The 19093-nt window shown below is 45.9% G+C and overlaps 1 pseudogene; it reads left to right on the forward strand.

The window, feature by feature from the left end:
* The window catches only part of LOC139230102 (tRNA methyltransferase 10 homolog A-like), a 79670-nt pseudogene that overhangs the window by 51556 nt on the left and 9021 nt on the right, over positions 1–19093 (forward strand).

Below are 19093 nucleotides of genomic sequence, written 5' to 3' on the forward strand. Positions count from 1 at the left end.
TTTTTAATATACAGCTCGTGTGCTTCGAGAAGTTGATCTGCAATAATTTGTTTGAATGACATGGTACAAATAAAGTGGCCTCTTTATAAATTAGTTTTATTTGCAAAATGAGACCGATGCAACATTTTAAGTGCTCTGGAAGCTGTTGTGCAGAAGACTCAAGTTCAACACAGTATGTTGCTCATCATTTCACATTTTTTAATCTAGTTAAGGGAGTAAAAAAATACTTGACATGAAAATATTGAAACAAATTTTCTTCCAAAAATACAAATAGAGACATAGGGGACAATTTTGATTAAGGCCTCCACCCGCCCAAGTGTCGCCTAAAGAACTGCCGATGGGCGCCGAGGTACCAGATGGTACTCTGGGTGGGATATTCATCGCCGAGGTCCCTCGTACGCCACCAATCTGGGCGGCATCGGGTGGGAGGTCTCATTCTCGGCGGCAGAGGCACTTGCCGCCCAACTGCCACCAAGGATGGAGTCAGGCCCACGGGGGGGGGGGGGTCAAAGACCTGAAAAAAAAATCAACAATAAAAAATAAAAAAACTATCGGAAGAGCTTCAGGGGACCCATCCAGGTATGTTGCTGTGGAAATTTTTCTTTCTAAATGTTCACTAACCTTTTTTTCAGGTTCTTCATACCATCGGGGACAGACCAGCATCCTTGCAGTGGTCCACCCCGGTTCAGGCGTCGACTCCTGCCGACTCCCGCCTGCATCAATATGGGAGCTCAGCAGGTGGAAGGTCAGTTGCGCCACTCAGCCATCCGCTGATGTCAGCGGGCAGTTTCCGGCGGCTCTCCCCTCCTGTCCGCTCCAGGCCACCTCAAAAGTGGCACTGGGCGGATCTGCAAGAGCAATATCGGCAGCAGTGGGCGGCTGTCGGTGGCAGCGGGCAGTGAGTTGATGAATTTCAGCTCCATAGAGTACAAAATCAAGAATGTTATGCTAAACCTTTAAAAATCACTGGTTAGGCCTCAGCTGGAGTATTGTGTCCAATTCTGGGCACCACATGTTCAGAAGGATCCTAAGGCCTTAGAGTGGGTGGAGAGGAGATTGACTAGAATGGTACCAGAGATGAGGGACTTGTTACGTGGAAAGACTAGAGAAGCTGGAATTGATCTTCTTGGAACAGGGACGGTTAATGGAGGTGTAGGGGTAAAAGGAAGGCTTCTCTCCCTCACGGCGGGATACCTGATATAGATAATCAACACCTCACCCTTCGCCCTCTGTATAACGACCACGGAAGTAAACAAACAAAACCTGAGTTTAACTGGCTTCATTTCGAGGCAATGCAAGGGAAGGTTCAGTCGTGGAACCTTCAAAATACATGAGGTTTTGAGTATAATTTATACAGGCTTTGGAGAGGAGCTACCCTCCTACAAAATCATCGATAGGTCTATTGCTGTCAGCGGAGTTACATTGATTTGTCAACTCTTATCAGACTGGCTCTGAGTGGTATATGCAACTGTCCATCTCCCATCATTGTGTTGTTCCATTATTTGCCCTCTGCCACAGTCTGCATGTTGCCTAAAGTAACTGTTCTCAAAATATTGGCTGTCTTATCTCTTCCTCAGAGACTTCTAATCAAAATTGTAACTGCTGACCTGTATGTGTTATTAAGGTTAAGGATACAGTTTTAATGCGTTATAAGTGTGCTATACCTACATAAGCAAATGTTACATGCATAGGCAATTCCTCAGACCTAATACTGATTTGTTCACCACCTTCAGCATTGTGTTCTGACCACCTATTTGTCTGCTCTTTAGCCTGCTACAATTTATATCCCTTGTAGGAGGATTTAACAGAGGCATTCAAAATCACGAAGGGTTTTGATAGAGTAAATAAGGAGAAACTTGCAGAAGGGTCAGTAACCAAAGGACACAGATTTAAGCTAATTAAAAAAAGATGAGAATTTTTTTATGCAGTGAGTTGTTATCTGGAATGCACTCCCCGAAAGGGCGGTGAAATCAGAATCAGAAATAACATTCAAAAGTGAATTGCATAAATACTTGAAGGGGAGAAAATTGTTATTATAATGTGGAAAGAGCCGAGGGAGACTGGTACTAATTGGGCAGCTCTTTCAAAGAGCCGGCACAAACACAATGGGCCGAATTGCATCCTTCTGTGCTGTAAAATTCTCTAACTAATTAAAGTCAGGTATCGCATTGTAGCACCAAGGTAAGGTGAAGGAGTGGTGAGATACAGGTCTGATTTGTTGAGTCAGTGATAAGAATATAAGAAATAGGAGCTGGAGTAGGCCATTTGGCTCTTTGAGTCTACTCCATCATTCATCAAGATCATGGCTGATCTTCTACCTCAATTCCACCTTCCGGCCACTATCCCCATATCCCTTAATTCTCTTTGGTCCCAAAAATGTATCAACCTCTGTCTTGAATATACTCAACGACTAAGCACCTCTGGGGTAGAGAATTCCAAAGATTCACAACCCTTTGAGTGAAGAAATTTCTCCCCATCTCAGTCCTAAATTATTCTGTGACTGTGATCTCGTGTTCTAGATTCCAGAGCTAGGGGAAACATTGGCCGGAATCTTCCCAGTCCTGCGAGTGTGGGTTTGGAGGCGGGCCCACTGTCAAAATGGCCCTGATTGACAGCTGGTCAGGATCCCACTCTGAACCCGCCTCCATGTGAGTTTCCCAGCTGTCAGATCTGCGTTCAGATAGCAGACCTGACAGCAAGCGGCAGGACAGGTAATTAACATCATTAAAAGGTACTTAAATGCTTGTTAAGAAGCTTAAAAGCAGGCACTTACAATTTTATCAATCATTTGACAGCTTTGCCGTCCCTCGGGTTTCACACCAGATAAGTGGAGTTAGTTTCTCAGTGACTCTCCATTGCTTTGCCTAGTTGACAGCTGCAGATGTGGTATAAAAGTGACCATTTCTCAGCTATTCACTTTCCAATGTCAAAAGCTCAAGCCTTCAGTATTTGGAAGAGACTTTTGAGCTGTATGCACTTTGGAAGTGTTTGCAGTGAACTCTCTATTCACTTTCACCTCCTTGGAGCAACCTCTCTCACTATTGACAGATCGCTTCTGTCATCTCAATCTCACCTGCCATCTATTCCAGCAGCATCAGTGCCCTTGAAAAAAATCTCACCTTTGTCCTTAGAATCCCACCACGATGAGCCCCAGCACCAACATCACTAAACACACCAGCATCACTACCAACAACACCAACCTTCCCCGTAATCACCTGATGCTGCACAGGACAAAGGGCATCAGCACCTGACCACATTGCTGCCCGGGTGGCCAGTGATGGCCTCACCATGGCCACTTTTCCTTCACTTCACGCTGTACTGCCACGTGATGCGCCAGGTTGGTGCCACCCCACACCAGCTCCATAAAGCATCCCTGCAATGCCCAAGCCATTCTTGTCACACTCATCATCCAAAACGGAAGCGATGCAGAGAGCACCCAGACCCCATAACACGATGGAGCTGCGTTCGTTCCTGGGGCTCCTGAACTATTTTGGTAACTTTCTTCCCAAATTGAGCACGCTGCTAGAGCCGCTACATGTGCTCCTACGCAAAGGTCGCGAATGGGTCTGGGGGGTCAGCCAGGAAAGGGCTTTTGATAGAGCACGCAATTTGTTGTGCTCCAACAATCTGTTAATGCTATATGACCCATGTAAGAAACTTGTTTTAATGTGCGATGCGTCGTTCTATGGGGTCGGGTGTGTGTTGCAGCATGTTAATGCCAAGGGTCAATTACAGCTGGTAGCTTATGCCTCCAGAAGTCTGTCCCAGGCAGAAAGGGGCTACGGGATGGTAGAAAAGGAAGCACCTGCATGTGTATATGCAGTAAAAAAAATGCACCAGTACCTGTTTGGCAGGAAATTTGAGCTGGAGACAGATCAAACCCCTAATGTCCCTTTTGGCCGACAACAAGGCCATAAATGCAAATGTGTCGACGCGCATACAGAGGTGGGCACTCACGTTAGCCGCCTATGACTATACAATTCGGCACAGATTGGGCACTGAAAGCTGCGCCGATGCACTCAGCAGGCTCCCACTATCCACCACCGAGTAGGCAACTGAGCATGCTGCTAAGATGGTCATTGCTATTGAAGCTTTCAAAATCGAAGGCTCACCCGTGACAGCCCGTCAGATCAAAGTCTGGACAAATAGAGACCCGCTACTGTCTTTAGTCATGCACTTGGCAGAAAAAATCAAAGAGCAAGTTATTATTTAAATGGAGAAAAATTGCAAAGTGCTGCAGTACAGCGGGATCTGGAGGTACTTGTGCATGAAACACAGAAGGTTAGTATGCAGGTACAGCAAGTGATCAGGAAGGCCAATGGAATCTTTATTGCAAAGGGATGAAATATAAAAGCAGGGAAGTCTTGCTACAGTTGCACAGGGCATTGGTGAGGCCACACCTGGAATATTGTGTGTAGTTTTGGTTTCCATATTTACGAAAGGATGTAATTGCTTTGGAGGCAGTTCAGAGAAGGTTCACAAGGTTGATTGTGGCTTGACTTACGAGGAAAAGTTGAGTAGGTTGTGCACTACTCATTGGAATTCAGAAGAATGAGAGATGATCTTATCAAGATGTATAAGATTATGAGGGGGCTTGACATGGTGGATGCAGAGAGGATGTTTCCACTGATAGGGGAGACTAGAACTAGAGGGCATAATCTTAGAATAAGGGGTCGCCCATTTAAAACAGAGATGTGGAGAAATGTCTTCTCAGAGGATTGTGGATCTGTGGAATTCGCTGCCTCAGAGAGCTATGGAAGCTGGGACACAGAATACATTTAAAACAGAAATAGACAGTTTTTTAAAAAAATTAGGGAATAAGGGGTTATGGAGAGCGGGCAGGGAAGTGAACCAGAGTCCATGATCGGATCAGCCATGATCGTATTAAATGACGGAGCAGGCTCGAGGGGCAGTATGGCCTACTCCTGCTCCTATTTCTTATGTTCTTATGTTCTTATGGAGTGGTGCAGATGTCCTTAAGCTCTGTGGGTGTAGCCAGGGTAACGATGGACACACTGAAGTGCTGAGGCACAAATAAAGCATTTCCCCTTTGTAAAATAGATCACTATAGTGAGACTTGGGACAACAGACTGAAATCTCAATATATGAAACAATCTGAAATTTTTATTCCTTTTTAGCATCTGTAGATTTTTTCCACTTCTACAATGCCGGTGCCGCTGCAATCCCGGGCCGAAAGGCCCGCCCCCCTCCGCACCTATCTCAGGCCAAAAGACCCCCACACCGGCCGCACCTATCCTGGGCCGAAAAGACCCCGCACCGGCCCGCTACCATCCTGGGCCGAAAGGACCCCGCACCAGCCCGCACCTCTCTTGAGCTGAAAGGCCCCTGCACTTATCCCGGGCCGAAAGGACCCTACACCAGTCTGCACCTATCCCGGGTTGAAAGGCCCCCGCACCTATCCCGGGCCAAAAGGACCCTGCACCGGCCCACTGCCATTCCGGGTCAAAAGGCCCCCTGGCACGCCCCCCCACTCCTCCCCACCCCCCGCCCCATGCCATGTCTTCAGCTCAGCTGAAACAATGGCGTCTTCTATCCGCCGATTTTCTCTTCTCTGCCTTTCCTTAAGTGTAGATAAGGTTTTTCAGAAGAGTGCAATGCGCCGTTTTAGAAAAAAACTGTACTTGGCCAAACTCGCTTAGATGGCCAGAAATGGCATACCCGGCAGGTTCCGCCCAGTGACGTAAAATAATCGGAACTAAAAAAATTGGATGTACCTACTTAGAATGGCGGTGAAACTTTGCACATTTTAGTCTGCTCCAAAAAAAACAGCTCTGAATGGTGGCGAAAATTCAGCCCTGGGTCTGTGCCAATTAACCCTTTCACTCAAGTTCTGAGAGATTTGACTTGAGCCTTACTAGTGACAGTGATTATATTTTATTCAGTGTAAGCAAGACTTGATACATTACAGTGTTTGAGAAGTAGCTAACAAGGCATAATCAAGTGTTAGAAACATAGAAACATAGAAAATAGGTGCAGGAGTAGGCCATTCGGCCCTTCTAGCCTGCACCGCCATTCAATGAGTTCATGGCTGAACATTCAACTTCAGTACCCCATTCCTGCTTTCTCACCATACCCCTTGATCCCCCTAGCAGTAAGGACTTCATCTAACTCCTTTTTGAATATATTTAGTGAATTGACCTCAACAACTTTCTGTGGTAGAGAATTCCACAGGTTCACCACTCTCTGGGTGAAGAAGTTCCTCCGCATCTCGGTCCTAAATGGCTTACCCCTTATCCTTAGACTGTGACCCCTGGTTCTGGACTTCCCCAACATTGGGAACATTCTTCCTGCATCTAACCTGTCTAACCCCGTCAGAATTTTATATGTTTCTATGAGGTCCCCTCTCATTCTTCTGAACTCCAGTGAATACAAGCCCAGTTGATCCAGTCTTTCTTGATAGGTCAGTCCCGCCATCCCGGGAATCAGTCTGGTGAACCTTCGCTGCACTCCCTCAATAGCAAGAATGTCCTTCCTCAGGTTAGGAGACCAAAACTGTACACAATACTCCAGGTGTGGCCTCACCAATGCCCTGTACAACTGTAGCAACACCTCCCTGCCCCTGTACTCAAATCCCCTTGCTATGAAGGCCAACATGCCATTTGCTTTAATAACCGCCTGCTGCACCTGCATGCCAACCTTCAATGACTGATGTACCATGACACCCAGGTCTCTTTGCACCTCCCCTTTTCCTAATCTGTCACCATTCAGATAATAGTCTGTCTCTCTGTTTTTACCACCAAAGTGGATAACCTCACATTTATCCACATTATACTTCATCTGCCATGCATTTGCCCACTCACCTAACCTATCCAAGTCGCTCTGCAGCCTCACAGCATCCTCCTCGCAGCTCACACTGCCACCCAACTTAGTGTCATCCGCAAATTTGGAGATACTACATTTAATCCCCTCATCTAAATCATTAATGTACAGTGTAAACAGCTGGGGCCCCAGCACAGAACCTTGCGGTACCCCACTAGTCACTGCCTGCCATTCTGAAAAGTACCCATTTACTCCTACTCTTTGCTTCCTGTCTGACAACCAGTTCTCAATCCATGTCAGTACACTACCCCCAATCCCATGTGCTCTAACTTTGCACATCAATCTCTTGTGTGGGACCTTGTCGAACGCCTTCTGAAAGTCCAAATATACCACATCAACTGGTTCTCCCTTATCCACTCTACTGGAAACATCCTCAAAAAATTCCAGAAGATTTGTCAAGCATGATTTCCCTTTCACAAATCCATGCTGACTTGGACCTATCATGTCACCTCTTTCCAAATGCACTGCTATGACATCCTTAATAATTGATTCCATCATTTTACCCACTACCGATGTCAGGCTGACCGGTCTATAATTCCCTGTTTTCTCTCTCCCTCCTTTTTTAAAAAGTGGGGTTACATTGGCTACCCTCCACTCCATAGGAACTGATCCAGAGTCAATGGAATGTTGGAAAATGACTGTCAACGCATCCACTATTTCCAAGGCCACCTCCTTAAGTACTCTGGGATGCAGTCCATCAGGCCCTGGGGATTTATCGGCCTTCAATCCCATCAATTTCCCCAACACAATTTCCCGGCTAATAAGGATTTCCCTCAGTTCCTCCTCCTTACTAGACCCCCCGACCCCTTTTATAACCGGAAGGTTGTTCGTGTCCTCCTTCGTGAATACCGAACCAAAGTACTTGTTCAATTGGTCCGCCATTTCTTTGTTCCCCGTTATGACTTCCCCTGATTCTGACTGCAGGGGACCTACGTTTGTCTTTACTAACCTTTTTCTCTTTACATATCTATAGAAACTTTTGCAATCCGTCTTAATGTTCCCTGCAAGCTTCTTCTCATACTCCATTTTCCCTGCCCTAATCAAACCCTTTGTCCTCCTCTGCGTTATCCCATGGGCAGAAATGTTGCGAACTCCACGAGCAAACCCGTGTAATCCCTGCACCAGTCCGTCCCTCCTGGCCCATCTGTGGATAGTCCCAAGCTTTTCAGTCAAATACCTGTATGACCCTTATGTCGAAGAGACCTTATACCCCTTCTTCACAGTAAAGTCCATGTGGACCTGTTAACCCAATCATGGACTTGCACCTGAATTTCACTTCCCAATTACAGCAATGCCACATATTCACTGATCCCACCTACCCCTGTCAGGTCATCACCCTCATCACCCCCTTCCTCTCTTGACACCATCTGTGTTGCACTCCCTAACAGTGTCTAATTCAAATGAGACATGAGTGGTCTAATTTGATTAACTTCTATTCTCAGCTGTTTTAAAACCAGCAATGTGAGGTATTATTCTTTCATAACGAGAGTAAATACATTCACAGTGTTTATGTGTATTGTCATGTGGAGCATCTTCAAAATCAAAACAAATTCAAATTTGGTGTTGTTGAAATTGGGCTATAACGGAAAACAGGCTGTGTGATAATTATTTTACTCTATTCTCTAGCTAATGAGCACTGCATATCCTAAGAGCTAGCTAGCTAGGTGCTGCTCTTCAATTCAAAATGAACATGTTTGTCCTGACTTGCTTCTTAAATTCAGATTACTTTTGTTTTGGCTCTTTACACATCATACTTATACAGAATGCTTGCCTTTATTGGCCGAGGCATAGAATATAAGAGCAGGGTGGTTGTGCTTAAATTGTATAATACTTTGGTTAGGCCACAGCTGGAGTACTGCGTGCAGTTCTGGTCGCCATATTATAGGAAGGACGTGATTGCACTAGAGAGGGTACAGAGGAGATTTACTAGGATGCTGCCTGGAATGGAGAATCTTAGTTATGAAGACAGATTGGATAGGCTGGAACAGAGGAGGTTGAGAGCTCATTGAGGTGTACAAAATATTGAGGGGCCTGGACATAGTGGATAGTAAGGGTCTATTTCCAGTGGTGGAGGGGTCTATAATGAGGGGGCATAGTTTTAAGGTGGTTGGTGGAAGATTTAGAGGGGATTTGAGGGCGGGCTTCTTTACGCAGAGGGTTGTGGGGATCTGGAACTCGTGGCCTGGAAGAGTGGTGGATGCAGAAATCCTGACCACTTTTAAGAAATGGTTGGATGGGCACTTAAAGTGTAGTAACCTGCAGGGTTACGGACCTAATTTGTATTCGACTGGATGACCTTTTGTTGGATGGCACAGATATAATAGTAAGTACTGCAGGGAATAGAATACGGCCAGCGTGATCTCCTGGGCTAGTTTCGATTGCCTGGCTGGGTCAGAGAGGAATTTTCCCAGATTTTTTCTCCCTAAAGTGGCCTGGGTTTTTATTTGGATTTTGCCTCTCCCAGGAGATCAAGTGGCTCCGGTTGGGGTGGTGTGTAGAATGTTTCAGTATAAGGCATGTCACAGTTGTGTGAGGCAGACTGGTTGGGCTGGGTGCTCTTTGCCTTTCCGTCATAGGTTTATATGTCACCTTTAGGGCTGCTGACAACGGCCCGTGCGGCTCTTTGTCGGCTGGCGTGGACACGATGGACCGAAATGGCCTTCTTTTGTGCTGTAAATTTCTATGTTTCTATGAGTGCTTCTTCTGTCAAAGCATATAAAGTCTGAGTATTGGGGATTTATCTCAAATATACTTTGAAAAAATATATAATTGTGGGTGAGTAAAATAATTTAAAATTACATCAACATATTCTACCAATACTTTCATATATACTTTGACAGGAGGGAAATTATTTTAGTGTGTTGGCATTTCCTAAAGGGAGCAGTGTGTTAATTGTACCAATATTATCAATACAATCCTTTACATACATCAACAGACAAAGATGACTCTACAGCAAAACTGCAACATTTTATTAATTCCATCCAGGTCTTGCTGCATGCAGGCATGGACTGCTTCATTATTTGAGGAGTTGCGAATGTAACTGAACACTGTGCATTCATTAGCGAACATCCCCACTTTTGAACTTATGACGGAGGGAAGGGCGGGATAATGAAGCAGCTGAAGGTAGTTGGGCCTAGGACGCTGCCCTGAGGAACTCCTGTAACGATGTCCTGGGGTTGAGCTGATTGGCTTCCAACAGCCATAATCATCTTCCTTTGTGCTAGGTATGACTCCAGCCAGTTGAGAGTTTTCCCCCGGATTCGCATTGACTTCAGTGTTACTAGGGCTCCTTGATGCCATATTCTGTTAAATGCTGCCTTGATATCAAGGGCAGTTACCCTAACCTCACCTCTGTAATTCAGCTCTTTTGTCCATGTTTGACCCAAGGTTGTAATGAGTCTGAAGCCGAATGGTTTTGGTAGAACTCAAACTGAGCATTGGTGAGCAAGTTATTGGTGAGTCAGTGCTGCTTGATAGCACTGTCGACAACACCTTCCATCTCTTTGCTCATGATTGAGGGTAGATTGATGGGGCTGTAATTGACAGGATTGGATTTATCTTGCTTTTTATGGACAGGACATACATGGGCAGTTTTCCACATTGTCACTTTGATGCCAGTGTTCCAGCTGTACTGGAACAGCTTGGCTAGGGGCGTAGCTAATTCTGGAGCACAAGTCTTCAGCACGACAGCCAGGATATTATCGGGGCCAACAGCCTTTACTGTATCTACTGTGCTCAGCCATTTTTTGATACCACATGGAGTGAATCAAATTAGCTGAAGACTGGCTTCACTGATGGTGAGGACCTCAGGAGGAGGCTGAGATGGATTGTCCACTCGGCACTTCTGGCTGAAGATTGTGCAAATGCTTCAGCCTTGTCGTTTACACTCACATGCTGGGCTCTGCCATCATTAAGGATGGAGATATTCATAGAGCCTCCTCCTCCCATTAGTTGTTTAATTATCCACTACCATTCATGACATGATGTGACAGGACTGCAGAGCTTTGATCTGATCAATTGGTTGTGGGATTTCGTGTCTCTGTCTATAACATGCTACTTTCGCTGTTTAGCATGCATGTATTGTAGCTTCCCTAGGTTGGCACCTCATTTCTAGGCCTTCATTCACTAATGAGAAAAGCAGAATCATCAACAGCTGCCATCTGAAAAAAAATGGGGACCGAGGTTATGATCTATTTTTCAGATGGCAGCTGTTTATGATTCTGCTGTTCCCATTTACACCTCTTCTAGACCCATCTTTTTTTTCTTTTCTTGTCCCATTAACATTTCTTTTTGCTTTGTACAATCATACCTTGCTATTTCAACTCTCCTGCCTTCCACTCCATCACAGACCTTCCCTTTTGTTCTTTCCTTCCATTCACTCATTCCCTGCCTCTGCACTTACTTAAATCCTGTAATATCTCTAACTTTTTCCAGTTCTGATGAAAGGTCATCGGCCAGAAACGTTAACTCTGTTTCTCTGTTTCATAGATGCTGCCTGGCCTGCTGAGTATTTCCAGCATTTTCTGTATTTATTTCTGTCATGTATGTACTTTTGGGATCACTAGTCACGAGATGGCGTCACTGTTGGAGGCCATTGGGCTGCACGTACGTGTGTGCAGCCCAAGTATAAAAGGCCAGCCATTTTGTATAGGAGTCACTTTGGGCCTCAATAAAGCAGAGCCAAGGTCATACCTCTTGGAGTTAAACAGTACTCAGTCTAACAGTTATTGCAAACACAACATTTGGCGACGAGGCAACAAGAACCTTTGCATGCAAAAATTAGCACAATTGGATTGTTGGAGCGATTTGTGGAAGGAGAAGATTGGGCAGACTTTGTGAGCCATTTGAGCCAGTTCTTCGTGGCCAACAAAATGGAGGAGGTCGGCGACGCAGATCGGCACCGGGCGATGTTCCTCACAGTTTGCGGTCCAAAAATTTATGGTCTGATAAAGAATCTACTCCTGCCTGTGAGTCCAACAGAGACGATGTATGAAGAATTGTGTACACTGGTACAGGACCACCTTAAGCCAGACGAAGGCATCATCATCTCGAGATACAGATTTTACACGCCTGTCCGCTCAGAGGGCCAGAATGCGGCAGAATTCATTGCCCACCTGAGACGTCTAGTGGGACCGTGTAAGTTTGGGCTGTGTTGGCAGACATGCTGCGGGACTTCTTTGTAATTGGCACCAAACACGAGGTGATCCTGCGTAAACTACTGGCGGTGGAGACGTTGGACTTGAACAGGGCCATCACGATCGCTCAGTCATGCATGACGACGGATAGAAGTCTAAAGCAGATATCAGTGAAAAATCAAAACTCGGCAAGTACTGTAAATATGATTGATTCGGATTTCGGCAGAGTGGCACATGGCAGGGCCTATCCGACTGCGTACGTGAAACCTGTGGCTGCCCAAAGTCCACCAGCGGGAATGCATCCGATTTCTCCGTGTTGGCATTGTGGGGGAAATCACCAGCAGCAGCAGTGCCAATTTAAGCAATATAGTTGCAAAGGCTGTCTGAGAGTGGGGCATCTCCAGTGCAAGTGTCCGTAGATGAGCAAGTGTGCTGCGACACACCACATGGAGGATGATGGTCAGACTAGCGCAGATCCGGATATGCAATCCGAGTTACCAGAGGAGGAAGTGTATGGACTGTACTCGTTCCTAACTAGGAGCAAACCGATAATGATCAACGTGAAATTTAATGGGGTGCCGGAATCGATGGATACTAAGGCTGTGAGGCCCAGGCTGAGTACAGTCAATGTCAAGTTGTACACGTACACCAAAGATCTCTCAATGGTGTTTGGCAGTGCCACAATTAAAGTGTCGTATGACGGTGCGGTTCACGAGTTACCACTATAGATTGTCCCAGGCAATGGCCCAACGCTGTTCGGCAGGAATTGGCTTGATAAAATCAGGTGCGATTGGAACGACATCAAGGCGTTGTCATCGGAGAAAGATACATGTGCCCAAGTACTGAGCAAGTTCCCCTCGTTGTTTGAACCAGGCATCGGCAACTTCACAGGAGTCAAGGTGCAGATCCACCTGCACTCGGATGAAAGCTCGGGCAGTTTCATAAAGCTCGGGCAGTTTGCAACTATATTGCTTAAATTGGCACTGCTGCTGCTGGTGATTTCCCCCACAATGCCAACACGGAGAAATCGGATGCATTCCCGCTGGTGGACTTTGGGCAGCCACAGGTTTCACGTACGCAGTTTCATAAAGCTCGGGCAGTTCCATATATGATAAGAGAGAAGTTCGAAATCGAACTGGACAGACTCCAGTGTGAAGGGATCATATCACAGGTTGAATTTAATAAATGGGCCAGCTCCATTGTTCCTGTGCTGAAAAGTGATGGCACAGTCAGAATCTGTGGAGACTACAAGGCTACGATCAACAGGGTTTCGAAACAGGATCAGTACCCATTATCGAAGGCTAATGATTTGTTTGCAACGCTAGCCGGGGGGGAAGTCGTTCACCAAACTGGACTTGACGTCAGCCTACATGACACAGGAGCTGGTCGAGACGTCGAAGAGAGGCGACAACTGGGTGTAGGGTGCGTCTCAAAACAGAGCTTTTGAGAAAGCCACTAATCTGCTTTGCTCTAACAAGCTGCTGGTACATTATGACCCATGTAAACGTTTAGTATTGGTCTGTGATGCTTCATCATATGGATTGATTGCGTACTCCAACAAGCTAATAAGTCGGGTAAACTTCAACCAGTCGTGTATGCTTCAAAAAGTTTGTCTAAAGTGGAAAGAGCCTACAGCGTGGTAGAGAAAGAAGCACTAGCCTGTGTGTATGGGGTTAAAAAGATGCATCAGTACCTGTTTAGTCTTCGATTTGAACTGGAGACAGATCACAAGTTGCTCATTTCACTGTTCTCTGAAAACAAAGGTAACAATACCAATGCTTCATCCGACATCCAGAGGTGGGCGCTGACATTATCTGCTTATGATTGGTTATGTCATTCACCATAGACCTGGCACCGAGAATTGTGCCGATGCTTTGCATCGTCTGCCGTTGCCCACACCGGAGGTGGAAACGCCACAACCGGCGGACCTATTGTTAGTTATGAATGCTTTTGAGAGTGAAGGAAGCCCTGTCATGGCTCAACAAGTTAAGATCTGGATCAGCCAGGACCCGATTTTATCGGTGGTGAAGAGTTGCATCCTCAAAGGTGATTGGTCTCCATATCCAAGCAAATGTGTGAGGAGACCAAACCTTACATTCGTCGCAAAGACGAACTGTCTATTCAGTCGGATTGTATACTGTGGGGCAATCATGTTGTTATGCCCAAGAAAGGGAGAGAGAAATTTGTACGTGAGCTACATAGCACACATCCCGACATTGTAATGATGAAAGCCATCGCCAGATCTCATGTATGGTGGCCGGGAGTTGACTCTGAGCTGGAATCATGTGTACATCAGTGCAACACTTGCATGCAGCTCAGCAAAGCACCAGTGGAATTGACGCTGAGTCTGTGGTCGTGGCCGTCCAAACCATGATCCAGGGGATCCACATAGACTTTGCAGGTCCCTTCCTGGGGAAGATGTTTTTAGTTGTGGTGGATGCATATTCGAAGTGGATAGAGTGTATAATCATGTCATCCAGCACATCCACAGCTACCATTGAGAATCTCAGTGTCATGTTCACGACACATGGTCTGCCTGACATTGTTGTTAGCGACAACGGATCGTGCTTCACCAGTCAGGAGTTTCAAGAGTTCATGAAACTCAATGGTAGCAAACATGCAGGGTCAGCACCGTTCAAACCTGCATCCAACGGACAAGCAGAACGTGCTGTCCAAGTCATAAAGCAGAGTATGAAGCGAGTAACCCAAGGGTCACTGCAGACCGCCTGTCATGCATACTGCTTAGTTACAGGACAAGACCACACATGCTTACCGGGGTCTCGCCTGCTGAACTAATGATGAAGAGAGGTCTTAAGACCAAGCTATCTCTTGTAGACCTTGACTTGAATAATCATGTTGAATATAAAAGACAAAGTCAGCAAGGGTATCACGATCGCGCAGCCATGTCACGCGATATTTCTGTAAATGATCCTGTATATGTTCTGAATTATGGTCAGGGTCCCAAGTGGATCACTGGTACTGTCATGGCCAAGGAGGGCAACAGAATATTTATTGTCAAGCTCAAAAATGGACAAACATGCAGGAAACATATGGTTCAGACAAAGCTGTGGCACATAGACGAACCGGAACAGTTGGAGGAAGAGACAATCGATGACCAACCAACCTACCCCCAGTCATCAGAGGACTCAGTGGTCATCGGTGAATCGGGACTTTCAATCACTGACATGTTCAATGAAAATGGACTTTCAATCCCTGACATGGCCATTGCCACTCCCACCAGGTCAGCCACCCAGCCACCAGTCACAACAGACTCTGAACACTCACCCAAGGCTGGAGTTGAACTGAGACAGTCAACTCGGGAGCATAAAACACCAGACCGTCTCAATTTGTAAAAGACTGTAAATATCTCAGGAGCGGGGTATTGTCATGTATGTACTTTTGGTATCACTAGCCACTAGATGGCGGCACTGTTGGAGGCCATGTGCAGCCCAAGTATAAAAGGCCAGCCATCTTGTATACTAGTCACTTTGGACCTCAATAAAGCAGAGCCAAGGTCATAACTCTTGGAGTTAAACAGTGCCCAGTCTAACAGTTATTGCATACACAACAATTTCAGATTTACAGCATCTGCAATATTTTGCTTTTGGAGAAGAAAACTCAGTCCTTTCTCCTGATGTAGAGACCACCTGTGACCTCCCAGATGCAGCAATGAACGACAAACTGGGAGATGTTAGTTATGTCTCCTGCTGCAGACTGGAAGGATCCACTGGCAGAGAAATTGAGGGCCACGGTGACCTTGACTGCCACTTGGAGATCCGTGATTGACCTACTCTCAGTCTGCAGGCCTGGTTGCAGTAGGTGGCAGAGTTCCGCGACCACCACTTTGGTGAAGCAAAGCCTCCAAATACACTGTTCCCGCTTAAGTGGATATAAGAGAAGTGCGTTCGGAAGGCCCTAGGCCAGGTTAAGGCCTCCTGTTGAGAGCTCCCCTGGCCCTCCTCCTCCCTCTGTGCGCATCTTCTCAGCTTCTTCGCTGTCTCCACTCCCTCTCCCTGAGATACTCGTGTGTGAGAGAAACTGCCACTAGAGCTGCAGAACTGTGAGTAAGTGTTGTGAGCAGAAGCTTTTAAATAAGAATGAAGGTGTAGTCCACTTACAACAACACTCCGTGTTACCTGAGAACCTTGAAAGAAGTTTATAAAGCTGCTGGAGTTGCAGAAAGTTGCACAGAGCCAATCAAACTGGACAAACATGCCAGTTGCAAGTTGTTGCTGATGATCCCTTTAAATACTGTTGCTGGAACCTCCTTCCTGGTTCTCAACACTTGCTCAGCTCATCGCACTTAAGTCCTGCTGGTAAGTGGAGCGGTGAAGTCAAAACCCGCAGACCGGGCATCAGTAAAGTGTTGCACACTCACTGATGTCACAATCTGTCTAATGTATATACTCCCACCGAGTGCAGACATTGGCAGCGCTGCCGGCTATCTGAAAATGGTGGCCACCACAGGACTTGTGGAAGAGTGGTGGCCGCCATTCTTTTGCCCAAATATGGCGGTAACGGGTGGCACTAAACCCCTGAATCTCTAGGCCTGAGAGTTTGCACCATTTGGCTTGAATTAAATGAGCAGGTGGGAAGGGGTGAAATTAGAGACAAGGGTATGGAGTTTTTGGCAGCAGACAGATAAAATTGCTTAGGTCATTCCAATGTTCAGTGGAGGAAGTTTTGGGTCATCCATAACTTAATGTCGGACAAATACAGAGATAGAATCATAGAATGTTACAGCACATAATTAGTTCACTTGGTAAGTCTATGCCGTTTTTTTTCTCCATATGAGCCACCTCGGCTAATGCTACTCTTCTGCTTGCTTCCTCTACCCATTGATACTCATTTTTTTTAAGTAGAATTCCCTTTTAAAAGAATTTGTGGACTGAACAACAGTTTGTGACAGAGAATTCCAAATTATTTCCATTTGTGATTATCTTACAACTGTCTCGTTGACAAGTGGAAATAAGCTAAGGCTATTTATATTATCATCACTCTTTTCATAATCTTGAAGATCTTTATCAGGTCACCCTAATCTTTTCAACTCCAGGGAAAAACTCCAATTTCACATATCTTTCTTTATAAGTGCACTCCTTCATCCCTGGCCTAGTTAGTCTAAGCTGTACCTTTCGAGTGCTTTTTTATTATCCTTTCTATAATTCGGCGCCCAAAACTGCACAGAATATTCCAACTGTAGCCTTGTATAAGTTCAACATTACCTTCTCGATTTTGTATTCTATGCCTCTAACTATAAAACCAAGGATTTTTATCCCATTTTTATGGCTTTATTTCTTTGTGTTGCTGTGTTTAGCGACCTGTGTATTTGCACGCCAAGGTCCTTATGTTCTTTTACTCCATATAAATCTTACAATTTCAGATGCATTTCCGTTCCGCATTCTTGCATCTAAATTATTCTGGAGTACCAGAAGGTTTTGCCGCAGAATGGGTACAGTATTGCCTGAGATGGTCACTCCAGATCTGGCTTTGGATGACCAAGTGCATTTGAGCCTGTGGCCTCAGACCTGAAGGAGTGCAGGTGGGAACGGGAAGAACAATGAGAATGGGAGGTTGTGAGTAACTGGGTGTAGATGACGGCATTAAATACAGAGCTAAGGGAACTGTTGAGTAAGGCAGTGTCGGGTCAGGGCAAGAAGGTGCTGCCAAGTTTCAGGTCACAACTGACCAATACTGTCCCTGCACATGTACAAACTCGATGCTTCATGTAGCTGCAGGTGTCCTTACAACAGATGGCACAGCCAGGCTGCTGCCCCTCTGCTGATCCTGAGAAGGCAAGTTCCCACAGGTGCATGAAGAAATGGTTGATGGCATTTTGTCAGCCACATGGTTCTTCATCATCCTGGTGTGCTTTGCAGGGTATAGCATACAGTTTCACATGATGTTATTATGATCTTCTGAAGAATCTTCCAGAATAACGGTTAATCAGGCATCCACATCTTATAGTGATTCAACTGATAGCACAGCCATCTTTAGGACAAGCATCCCCCACCAGCACAACCAGGTATGTTACCGCTCTTTGCAGATACAGAGTTGTGTATGCCGGTGGGAAGTCACAGAGCACCTCGGGCAGTCTGAACTGCCTGGCATCCCTCTGCTTCTCATCTTCACCCTCCAAACAGGTCAGTTCAGAGGATCTCTGTTAGCACACCCTCCGGTGCCAATAAATGGAGTTTGTGGCAAAAAGTAAATAAATAATAACAACTGGCACAAAGGCTCATGAAAGCTTAAATGCTATGTGGGGGAAAAAATAACAATGTAAGATGGGTCTTGCCTGTAAAATACGTAGATAGTTCAAAGGCTCTCCCACCTACAGGTCTGTACAAGGCCTGCTCACCAGGTTTCCTTTGGCAATCTGGGACTCAGTATCCAGCATATCAACAGGCTAGAAAATGGCTGCAGTGCCCTTCCATCCCACTGTTTACATATGTTAATGAAGCTCTCACCTGCTTCAGATGGAAACTTCAGACCGAACCAGAAGATTCACAATGCCCAAAATCAGTGGCAATCTGGCAGCACTGATTTCCGCTGTATTTCCCAGCCTGTACTGCCCCTATAATGATCCATACGGCATTAAGATAAAAATTGGCCCCTTTTAGTCAGATGGGTAATTTAGTCCTAAATTATAAATCTTCTGAGGCAGTCTCTTGGGAGTCGAGGATAACTTATGGATTATAAATTATGGATCTTTGAGTTGAATTGCACTAGAGAGTGATCTAGTGCATTGTGGCACTCTGGACCCAATATTGACAAGGGCGGGTTGCTTGTCGGGAGGTGGGGGGAAGCGGTGCAGAGTTGCGGAGGGGAGTTTTAGCTCCACAGCATGCAAACTTCTTCTTTGCCACGATTCATGTTTGGAAGTCACTCTGATTGACAGACTTGGCTTCCCGTCGGATGGGGAACACTCCAGAGCAGGCCGCAGACACAGATAGGGAGCCTGCAGCTGCTCCTGGGAGTGTGGAGGGAGGTCCGATCCCCGACCCCGAGGGAGGAGATTTACCCCCTTGTTCCACCTCCGTTAAATTTGAGATTTTAAAGTTTTAACATCTCGCCTGACACCAACCCACCCGTTTTTGGGGTTAAAATTCACCCTTCTGTCT

Source organism: Pristiophorus japonicus, chromosome 2 (genome assembly GCF_044704955.1).
Source record: "Pristiophorus japonicus isolate sPriJap1 chromosome 2, sPriJap1.hap1, whole genome shotgun sequence".
Lineage (NCBI taxonomy): Eukaryota > Metazoa > Chordata > Chondrichthyes > Pristiophoridae > Pristiophorus > Pristiophorus japonicus.